The 12161-nt window shown below is 43.9% G+C and overlaps 1 protein-coding gene across 1 annotated transcript in view; it reads right to left on the reverse strand.

Moving 5' to 3' along the window:
* AFG2A (AFG2 AAA ATPase homolog A) overlaps positions 1–12161 on the reverse strand; it is a 2695729-nt gene that overhangs the window by 408311 nt on the left and 2275257 nt on the right. The gene's annotated exons all lie outside the window — the stretch shown is intronic.

Genomic DNA, 12161 nt, shown 5'->3' on the forward strand with positions numbered 1-12161 from the left:
GAACAATTAGCAACTCCCTTGTGGACTGCGTAAGAGATACCAATTCTAGTAATTAATTATGCACTTGCATTCACTGGGGGCAAGTATATCTATTTATTCTGCATACATTCTGGCATGTATAGCAACCATTGGGATCACTGCCCACAGCAATATGGCCATTGACCAACACACAGCCACTTAGTTCTTCCTTTGTTTCCACGGACTCGGCCACAGAGTGTCTGAGAAACTCCCTGTGGCCTGTCATCCATTCAGGTGGCATAGACTCTGACTACACAGTGAGCAGGGTGCACAAAAGCAACCTCTGCTCTTTGTTTAATTCAATGCATGGCTCAGAGAGAAAATTCTGTCAATCCGCTCCTCCACCATGGCCATGTCAAGCAGCACCTACCACCAATGGTCTGCGACCACTGGCACCCAACTAGAGACCCTCTCAGCCAGCTGGCACCAATGGAAGTCATGGTGTGTCAGTCTGGCTCACAGTTACACACGCACTGCCTCTGTAATGTTACTATGGGAATTGCAATCCAATGTGCCCCGGAGACTTTGTTACTCTTCAGTGCTGAATCACTGGCACGCGCTTTGAGACTCCACTTCAGCAACGCTGCCGCCTGCAGTACTTCAGTGTCACATTTAGGAGATGAACTCAGGATGTTAAAGGATTTAGCTCATCGGAAAGAATGAAGTTGCAAGCTACTTGCCGGCCATAAAAAGTCACTTGCCACTTCAATTCTACACATACACACTGCACACCATTTCTTACTCGCCAAGGGTCTATTATCACTTGCCATGGTGGCAAGTGCAAATTTTGCGTCCTGTTTAGGTCATGGAGCGGCAAAGGTTCAGTACTTCCTGGCCGCCATTTTAGCCATGCCCCCAGCTTGTGTTCACTTTAAGTGCATTTTAGCTGACATTCGTTACGTCAAGAAATGAAGACATGATTATGTATTACACTAGTTACATTTAGAACTATCTATAACTCTTCAGGGGTAAAGGCTATGAAAATAACAGGTAGAATGTTGACTTTCAAAAAATATAATTAGTATACCGATTCAAATGCATTTTTACATACTCGAAAAAGCATGAAAGGCCTGCTTCTCCACATTCCAGGAAATCCAGAATCATGTCTATTTCAACCTCTGGTGTTAAATAAAATACTGCCAGTTAAAATACTGTAAGTTGCTTGCAAATCATGCAAGTAATGCATATCATTATTCCAGCTACATTGCCCTCTTGATGTCACTACCCATATGGCTTGTCCAAAGAAGAGGGATGAGCTAAGCATGTGACTATTTCCCGGTGAAGGGAAAGTCGCAACTTGAGAGAGAAACACATGAAAACAATCCTCATGCTCCTAGCAAATTAGTTTGTAGGAGTACTTTTATCAATAGGTCCTAGTGACATAAACCAATCATATTATTAGACCAATAAGAACAGCATAGAATACAGACAAAGAATATGTGATTCCAGTAGGAAATAGAAAAGGAACCAACCTGAATTTGGGCACGCTAAAGGCCCAAAATCAGATTAAACTAAGAGCAGAGGGGGGCCTAGTACCTAGAGGCTGAGCCACCGCCTAAAGGAAGTGGATTTGGTAACAGGATTCCAGTTGATTTCCCCCACTGGTTCCAGTGCCACAAAACACCTTTGGGTGCTGCACACGCTGCACAGCTTCCGTGAATGTTGATGTTTCATTCTGTCATCCATTCAGGGAAGGCATGTACGGCGAAGTACATAGGGCCCTTCTGCCAACGGTACATAGCTCCTCAATGCTGTTTCTTAGACCTCCATGCGGGTCTTTGAATACAGCTGGTGCCTGTTGCTTGCTCCGTTAGCCCTGCCCTTGCTCTGACGCCTTTTACACCACCCTGCCGGTGGGATACTAATGTACGCTACCTTCCTGTGCCTCACTACCTGTACCTGGTTCTAACTGGATACCTATCCTTGCTCTGTCCCCTTTACCCCTTCTTGCTCATGGGTTACTACCTCACCCTTAGTTCCTGTGCCTCGCTAACCTAACCTGGACCAAGTGGATTACCGGGACAACTACCTTACTTGGGCTTACCTCAAGAATCATTAACTACATAAAGTAGAACCACAGTCAAAGATCAAAGAATCTGTGAACAGTTATGCAGCGCAGGTTCTCGTTCAAGGACCAACACAACCCAGCAAAGAGGCCCTGAAAAAAAAGAGAGAATCCAAGAAGACATGCACATTTCCAACTGTGGTGGCACTAATACAGAAGACTAAATTGGAGGCGCCAACAGACCAGAAGTTGGACGCTTCAGAAGCCTAGTACAGTGGGACTTAGTCTTGAGATCCAAGATAGAGACTATTTGAGAAGTATGGCTCTAACAGTGATTTTAAAACAAGGAAACAGTAGACACACTGATGTAGCAACGCCACTTTGATAAGAATAACTACAAGAGATAAAAAAGAATCTTTGACTTGGAGAAGATCCTGGCAAACCTAAGAACCAAGAGAAAGATGGAGTCAGAGGTCCACACTAGAGAGTAACATTTCAAAAAATTTATACTTTTTTAATACTTTTGCAATCAGGTCCAAGTTCTTCATTCGAAAAACGCTGTAGGGGTCAGGACAGGGAATCAGGAAGGTTGGCAGAATATGGTCTAGCTATGGAATGTATTCTTTGAGTTTCTGGAGGAATTGGTCATATCCTGAAATGATGGGGGCCGAGTGGCAGTTAGATAAGGCCTTCTAGGTGCATAGCTTTACCAACTTATGCCCTCAAAATATGTAGTCAGATCCAGGATTCCCAAATGGCCATGGATATTTGGAATTGTGTTTCTGTACTTAAACCCTTCACCAAATTCACTGCAAGGAGCTGCAATACTAATACAAATTGCAAGTAAACACAATATAAACATGAGGGACCCATTTACTTATTCCACATTTAGACCCAATGGCAGGCAATACTAGTATAATGATTCGTATCTTTTGCCTGTTTTATATTTTCCCATAAAATATTAAGGGGAAGGCACCTTGCAATATTAGACCTCTGTAGACCAGTTCCAGAGTAGAGTAGCTTGGACAGCCAAAACAAATGGCCTAAAAAATGGGAGCATGGATGGGCCTAGTATTTGTTAAAGTCTATTTCTATTAAAAGGATATACTGTGTGTATTTGATAAAATATATTGAGGCCTACACTAGCTGCAAAGATCACTTAAGACCATGCATGATAGTGTAGGTTCTAGGTAACGTCATCTGGAATGGGTGGCACCTACCCTAGGGAATGGGTGGCACCTACCCTAGGGAATGGGTGGCACCTACCCTAGCGGAAAAATGTATCATGGCAATATTCTGTAGTAGGCAGTGAGACATTATTAAAACGGCTTGGGTCTGCCACTCTCTCTAAACAGGCACCATCTATCTGAGCGGCTCATAATATAATTTATAAGATTTATAAAAACCGAAGACACGGTTCAAAATAAAGACTGCAGTACGAACAACAAAGTGAACTATTTCCTATTCTAAAACTTAGAAGCCAACTCTCCTGACGAATAATCACCCAGGCCGGGCTGCAGTGCTGCAGGCTGTTTCTGGTGATGCGCAGAGCTTTGCAGGAATTACAAAGGTGAGATGTGCCCAGGCTGGCTCCCGACAGCAACTGCGCATGTTCACAGCCGTTTCTTTTTATTCGCGTGGAGCGACACCGCGGCTCCTTGTATGCTTGCACACAACGGTTACGGTGCAACACGCTCACGAGACCGGAGGCCAAAAAAAAAGAGTGCGCTCCTCTTCCTCTCAGCAAAGTAAAAACCATCCATCAACGAGCAGAGATACTTCCTGTTTTCAAGCAGTTGGGAAGGCATGACTTCCAACCCAAATACTTGACTTGGCAAGCCTCCCGTGTGTTGATAGATGCATTTATAACCACTTCGCTCCACCTGAGGATTTGTATAATACCTAGTGCGCCGCGGGTCGGGGGGGGGGGGCGAGAGGGGAAGAATGGAGAGGCAAAGGAAGGGGAAATGCCACAACTCCAACAGCTGGAGGACACAGGTTAGCGCAGCCTGACAGATGTAACCGTATAGCCTCCTCTGCGTCGAGCGCACCACTCCAAACAGCGCCATCAATGAAATGTACAGGCAAGGGTAAAAGCATTAAACCTCTGCCAACAAAAACTGCACGTCTTTCCAGAGGCATTCGCAACTCGTAACAGAATATACTGCACAGGCCCGTTTTTTCCCGTAGATAACCGGTGCCTTGGGATAACTGGGCGCTGAGTGATCACATTTCCAGTCCTGGATCAGGCAGGCCTTTTCACAGTGCACATTTTCCACAAGCACGGGGAGCTGGAGCAGCAAGACAGCTCTGAAGATTCAATTGTGGGGGCGCACTGCTTTGCAGTACGTGAACCTTATCCAAAGGACTTTGCTTCGAACCAAGTTCTTTTCATGAAAAAACGGGTCCGCTGTGCACACCACTGGTCAACATGGGCTGGATAATTACTTTTAGCATAACACAAAAGCACTTCAAACAGCACAACCGGAGGGCAAGCAGCACTCCATGAAAGTCCTGAACCTGGACTTCCATTTCAACATGTGGAAAGTGTAGTGAACAGAGCGAACCCGTTACAGTTGGTGCTTTTCTGCAAAATATAAACAATGACAAGCATTAGCAAAGCCAACCATTTGGGATTTTGTGTGTACTGCCGTAATGCTTGTGTTTATGTTTCTTAGATTTGTATAGCGACAAGTGGACAATGGTGCGAGGAACCAGGCATATTTTCCCACCGTCTGGCAAATGCCTATGTAATCTCTATATGCCAGGCAAAACTATTGGCTTTGCCAAAGGTCATCTATAATAGGCCTTCAGTGCAAGGGACCATGCAAGAGCCATCCAAGAACTGGACATACACTAGGGAATCAGACAGACCGCATTACTAAACAGGCATTGGCAATGCCAACAGTTTGGGCTTCTCTGTAGGAATGGGAATGGCACTTGCCAGGCACTGCCACAGTGATATTAACTGGCTACTGATGGTAGCAGGTGCAAAATGGTGTCAGTAGCTGGGCATCTAATACCAGTGCCTGACAAATGCCTAATACTTAAACACAAGCCAAAACTGTTGGCTTTGCCAATGCTTGTTTTTAACATAACGTTAGTGAAGGACAAGTGTAGTGCTTATAAATCGAGTGGCTGAACGCAGATCACAAAATGTATTACACCAGTAGCTGGTTTACAACTCCAATTAAGTCATTAACTCTCAGACGACTTGAGAAAACAATGGCATGTTACTTTGCGAGCAAAGTTTTATGGTAAGGCTTGTTTAAAGTGAGCTTAAAGAGGTGCCTTGGTCGGAGAGGGGCAGGGGCAGGGGCTAGGTGGGAATGGCCATAGGGATTAGCATGGCCATGGGTAGTCAATGGATGGGCAAATAACCAAACACCTACAAGCTTTGTGTCCCTCATCATATGACATTTCTCACTATAATGCAGTCGATTTGTATCAAAGGAGAGGATTAGCACGCCACATAGCCCACACTAAGAAGGACATTTTAATTTGTACCACACTGCCAAGGGGAGACTGTAATTGACACGTTCTTTCACTTGGTATCTTAAGAAATACACAAATCTTATGACAACGGTGAATTGAAAAAACTAAAAACTTAGGAAAGGCAGGTGTTCTACAACCCACAGAAATAAAGAAAAAGATTGATAAGGTATATTCTAAGGAGATATTAAGGGCAAGCCCTTACTGATTTGCAAACGGTTAACATTATAATTAAACAGACAACGGATGTAACATGGTCACAAACAGGACAGGTTACATCAAAATGGGGCAGGAGCATTTAAAAACACCAGGGTGGTAGAGAAATAATGATAAAAGTAAAATAACAGAATTACAGCAAGCATTAAAACAAATAAGATTAACATTTGGCCTGTGCTGAAAAAAAAGAAGAAACACAAACTCCTGATAGAAAATACACCCATTCCAGCAATATATTTCATGCATAGGAAATATACAAGCTTACCACTGGTAAAATCAACTGTGAGGGATATATCTTCACTACTTCCCCCTTTCAGCTCTTCCTTCTCAAAGGAATTCTACCTTTTCTCACCTTCCCCCAGAAGTTCAATGTTACCCGAGCCCTGGTTCTCTCTTGCAATAGCCTCCTTCTGAATCTAACTTCTTCCACTCTGCGACCCCTCCAGCTAATCTAGAATAGGCCAGTACGATTTATCCTTGGCCTCAAGCTTCTCTCACCACTTCTCTCCTGCCCTAAAAAGTCTTCACTGGCTCCCAGTTGCTTCACAGATTAAATTCAAATCACTCTATCATCTACAAGGCTGCCGGGGCCAGCGACCACTCTATCTGCAACTCTCTCTTACTAAATATTCTCCCCCTAGACCTCTGTGTTCCTCTGGCACCAACTATTTGTGTGCAAAGCGTTTTGCTAAACAGAGGGCAGGAGGTTGATCGCTTTCCTCAGCTGGCTCCCTTCTATGGAACAGCCTCCCCTTCCCTCTGTGTCTTGAGCAGGATTTTCTTAAATTTCAGATGCACCTCAAGACTTTTCCTCTTTACCTCCTCCTTCCCCCTTTTCTCCTCTGCTAATTTCACAGCTGCTTTGATTGGTGTCCAGGGCCCTTACACATCCTCAGGGCTCTGACCTCCAACACCGAAACCCCCCAGCTTCTGCCTATCCTCAGCACTTGACACAACACACCCTCTGTCCTGGAGGCTAGTACTTACCATACCTTGCACTCAATCTGTTGCTCATCCACGAGCACAGGCTTCTCAGCACTTACCCCCACTGCCCCCTCCCCTCCTCACTTGCTTGCACTGAAGACTCACACAGCGTAGTAGGTTTGTCCTTTTTTCCCCTCCGCTGTATTTAATATCTCTATGTATTTAACGTGTCTCATTCACATGTCCCTTGCCTGATGCCCTGTGGGTGCTTTGAATCAGTATTTACTTCCTGTATAAGCACCTAACAAGCAAACAATAAAATAAATAAATAAATAATGGAACCGCTTTCAGCATTAGTGGATGGATACTCGAATCCAATGGTAAAAGACGTGCCATCATATGTAGGGGAAACCATGCTTATCTTAAAGTAGTTGGAAAAGATATAATGGAGTGTAAACTTTTGGCAGGTGAGGTTTCATGTGATGTCATTGTACGTTTCAACTGATCATGAATTCGCGAAAGCAGCAGTATACTTTTCTTATGCCATAGGACCAGTCTCCTACTTTGCAGAAATTCAAATGCTAATTAGCATTCTTGATTTTACCTTCAAAAGCAACATATTTCTTCTATTCAATGGGGGTTTATATCAATGAGCTCAAAGGGGTAGCTATGGGCGCAGAATATGCCCCTTTTCTGGCCCTTTTATTTATGGGACAAATTGGATAGGCCCATGGCTTGAAATATGGAGCTGACAAAATCATAAAGTGGGCAAGATGCATGGATGGCTTTTTCTTATCTTGCAAAGCACAGAGGTAGATTTATTGGGTTATGTTGATTATCTAAACAATTCACGTTTTGGGATAACATACACGTTAACGTTCCATAAATCTGATATTTCGCTTCATATTCTGGCAAAATCCAAGCTTTGACACCGTTTTACTGAACTAACTGAATAGGCTGCCATGGTGTAAGGCTCATAGACGACTATCAGATGATGGTCACAGAGCCAATTAGTAACAAAACAAAAATACACACTTGGGCATTTTTCATTCTGGTAGAATGTAAGCCTACTTAAATACACATTCCATCCATACTCAGTTTCAAATGAAAATGCTTCTTTTTTTCTGCAAGAAAAAAATGTCCAGTGTGCACGTATTTTTGTTACTCATTTGCTGGATGGCCATAATTGATGAAAAGGTCTCTGGGAGTTTGAAAGCTAATGCCTTCTACCATTTCAGCATATTTTAGTTAGTCCAATAAAAGGTATCAAAACTGAATTTTGCGAGATTTTAGACCCGGACTAACACAGCGTCAAAACTTTCTTGCCCCTTTTCTTGATCTGAAAACTTTCATTAAAGATAACATTGAAACAAAAACACATGGCAAGGAGACGGAAGTAAATTCAATGGGCCTCATTACACGGTAGGCGGTAACCATGGCGCTATTAGCGCCATGGTTGCTGCCGGTATTTTACCGTGTCCGCCTTGGTGGATGGCGGAATTACCGCCCTACTCCAATGTGAGCGGGGGCGGTAATTCCCCATTCACCAAGGCACTTCCCCGTTCCCATTTTTGCCCCCATAGGGCATAATGGGAATGGGGAAGGGGCTAATTACGGTACCGCAAATTGCGGTACCGTAATTAGCACCAAGGTCCCTTTGCGGCACCCTACTTTAACGGCTGGTAAAACCAGCCGTTAAGGTCGAGTCCCGCAAAGGGAACTCGTAGTAAGGCGGTAAGGGTTTACTAGTACCGGTCCCTTACCGGTACCGGTAAACCCTTACCGCCTGCCGCGTAATGAGGCCCAATGTTACTAGCCACAAGTTGCCACAAACTACAATATGCAATATACCACTAGAAGGATTTATACAAGCTAAACAAAATTGCAAAAGGGAAATTAAGTAGAACAAGAAAAATAAAGTGATTAAGATCCCGCCAAAAGGCGATACAATATTGAAACTCCAACAACCCCCTAACCTTGGATACTCAAAAGGAGATCCAGAGAGGAAGTGACAGCTGGTAGGAGTAGTGGAGCAAGGACAGCAGGGATACATGGCTGCTGAGGTGCAAGAGGACGCATTTGTAGTTCAATGAGGTTGGCGGACCTGTGCGAGCGAAGTCAAAGTTCACCAATGTCTGAGAATAAAACAGTGAATAGTTGTGAAGATGAATAGCTGCCTAGCGTAATCGGGGTTGTTTTACCGCAGCAGAAATAATCGTGACAGAAATGACCGAATGAGAAACGTACGTAATGCAAAATAGTTTGTACATTTCCCATTCAGTAATTCAAGGTAAAACAACCCCAAATCTAAAGAAGCCCTAACCCCCCCCCCACCTCCAACTCTCCTACTTACCTTTCCTTCAGTCTTGCTGGTCACTGCAACGCCAGTTCTCTTTCAGTTCCATGATCGGGAACCGGTGCCGCAGGGTCCTTTTTTTTCTTCTTTTATTTTGGGTCAGTTGCAGGGGTGTCCCCCGCAGCCCCTGCTCACTATACTGTAGAGTATAGTGAGCTGAGGTGTTGCACGGGACACCCCCGCAGCCTTTAATTTCTTTTGGGTCGGGTCAGCTGCGGAGACTTCCCCAAAAATGTTCTGCATTTAGAGACCAAGAAGGTAACCATGAATACTGGGAGACCATGCACGAGGCCCGACATTCTGGTCCAAAGAGGCATAGCGTTGTGTAGAGAGGAGCGAGTAGAAGAGCAAAACGAAATGCTAAGGAAAAGTGACTTCAGAGAACATTCTAAAGACCACTCAACAAAGTGGAGAACTATTTGTTTGTGGGAATTTTAATTCCATATTTCCCAATAGCACTGAGGTACCGGCTAAGCAGAAAATAAACCAAGTGGAGAAGTACTGCGTTGGGGGAACTGAAGTGCTCACTCCCAATACCGATCGAAGAACCAACCAAGTGGAGAAATATTACATGGTGGGAAGGGAAGACCTCCTTCCTACTCACTCTGAGAAAGGGACGGAAACCATCAAGATTGTACATTGGAAACATACGTCTGTGCTCCCAGAGAACTCCTTGAATGAGACTGAATTCTTCAAGATTGCACACTCGAAATGGAAGCACAAGTTACCAGACCAACCTAGGAGAGGCAACTGAGACACACCTCCGCATATCTGCAAATGAACACGTAAGCCAAGCAGAAGAAGAAACTGTGAGCAGAGGTTCCCAAATAAACCAAAGGAAAACATTAACAGATCTGTCACTGCTGGCCAGGCACTCCTACAAGACCCAGAACACAATCCCGGCTTTTACCCACAACCCAGAACTTGGGTCTTTTTATTTTAAGAAAACCCCATACACAACAAGAAATTGATGCTAAGTACAACCCAACGGCACAGCTAAATATGTTCAAGACATTGCAGAAAGAAACAAGACCATGAAAGTAAACCCATAATTGACCCTTAACTTTATGAAACTTAAATACACCTATGCATGGTCCGACCAGAATAGCAGACCCCTGAGAGAGGAAACAGAGGTTTTAGTTCCATTGACATTTCAAATATACAGGAAAATCATGAGGTGTCCAGTTCCAATACAGAGGCCCAGGAATATGGAGGTTCCACCTGTTCTTCTGAGCTGCCCTTGTTAACAGACTTTGCCACAGCCCAACAAGAGACTCCTCATTGAAACATGCATTTGCACAAAGTATTAGCTACTGCGAGGGCCTTGTACATAATTTCGTTTTATTTACTGAGACACAATGATTTTTGTATCCGACGAACCCAAATCCAAAAGGTGATGAACCACCCCACCTTTAATTCCTGGTTCCAAATCAATTCCCAAAATGTGTTATGGATTTAGTTCATGCCCATTTTGCCTCTGCTAATTTGAGCATGGTTAAAACACAAGATTCCAGGTGAAAGGCAAACCGGAGACTTGACTGTGCAGCGTTATTTCTATTGTTTCAGAGGTTGTGAATAAAGTGCATTTTTAGATCACGTCTTGAGTAGGTTTTATTGTCCTGTGGGCTACAGCTAAAACAAGAGGTTCTGAAGGATCTGGGACATCTGTCAAAATAACTGCATCAATGATGTTCTGAAGAGATGAGAACAGCCTCTGCGAATCACTGCTGTCTCATGTGGTGTGGAAGGATAACCAGGGGTGCCCCTGAATCCCTCGGGCCATCCTAGAATAGGTTTCGTAAAGCTCTGGTAGTTTTGGATTCTGCTACTTGCTATTCAAAGACATTTTCCTTGAGAGCTAAAACTACCTAAATTATACTTCTGTTTAACCATAGCCGGCTTTCCATGTGAAACCCTAAAGGACTGGAAAATACCCTTCATATAATAGGTTATGGAAGAAATAAAAGGAAGGCTCTTTAAGATTGAAAAACTCTCTGCATATCAATATTTCACCCTCAGCCTGAGGGATTAGGTCAGAGATTTAACAGACCACAAACACCTTTTAAGCGAAATGGTAGGTTAAAAAGTATGACATTGGGTGCTGTGAGCTTAAAAGGAGACCCAACTTCAGCCCAACCTTTTACCAGTTTCTCTCAAATTAAGCTAGTGTATGGGAGAAACCAAATGGATATCTATCACATGATCCAACAACTCATGAGCAGATATGGCAGAATTTGTACAAAATACACAAGAAAGGACGAGACTGAAACCCAGTGCAGGGTGTGGTGAACTGCCCATTACAGGCTGGGGTGACTGAAGTTTCCACATGCAAAATGGAAATACGGAATATGCAGCTTTTTTACTGTGGAAAAATGCAACCTCTTTGAATTTTCTGCAAGCAGAGATTTCTGTAATTTTCATACGCTTTTTCTCCGGCTCATCGCCCAATTCTCTGCACAAATGTCTTACGGCACACTTTTGCACATCCCTGTGACCAATACACAAACTAATTGTCTAATGCATCTGTATAACCAAAATCATTGCTTCATGCGGACGCAGATAATTTGAGGGCCATTTCGCGCTTTGGAAGGCAAATAAGACTCAGAGTCTTGCCAATCCCAGAACACTGGTCCTATGACTTAGGCCAAGTCACAGCAGAGCCTAGCATCAGCTAGACAGTAACCACTAGAGGAGGCAAGGCATGTAATCAGTCATGGCAACAGTGCCTCTTCAGACAATTGTTTGAGCGAGGAACCCAAGGAAGGTTCTGAGAGGTGAGACGATTCATGGGATCTCTAAATGTCTCCCACAGTACCAAACGTAAAGGCGGCATCAGGAGTACTCTCCAGCATCTCAGTAGTTGTGTCAAGAGTGACAAATGTAAAGAAGGCACCGGGAGTGATCTCATTCGTCTCAGTAGTTGTGTCAAGAGTACTGAATGGAATGAAAGCCTTGGGAGTAATCTCCCTCGTCTCCAGAGTTGAGATAAAAGCACCAAGTGTGAAGATTGTATAACAAGTGATCTACCTCATCCCAGTTGTTGTGTCAAAGAGCATAAAAGAAAAGAACATATCGGGAGCAGTCTCCCTCAACACTCAATCCTCTAGTGGGACACTAAAGCTAAAGAGTGCCACGAGAACAGTCTGCTTT

Source organism: Ambystoma mexicanum, chromosome 6q (genome assembly GCF_040938575.1).
Source record: "Ambystoma mexicanum isolate Mex_15411 chromosome 6q, UKY_AmexF1_1, whole genome shotgun sequence".
In the NCBI taxonomy this organism is placed as follows: Eukaryota; Metazoa; Chordata; class Amphibia; order Caudata; family Ambystomatidae; genus Ambystoma; species Ambystoma mexicanum.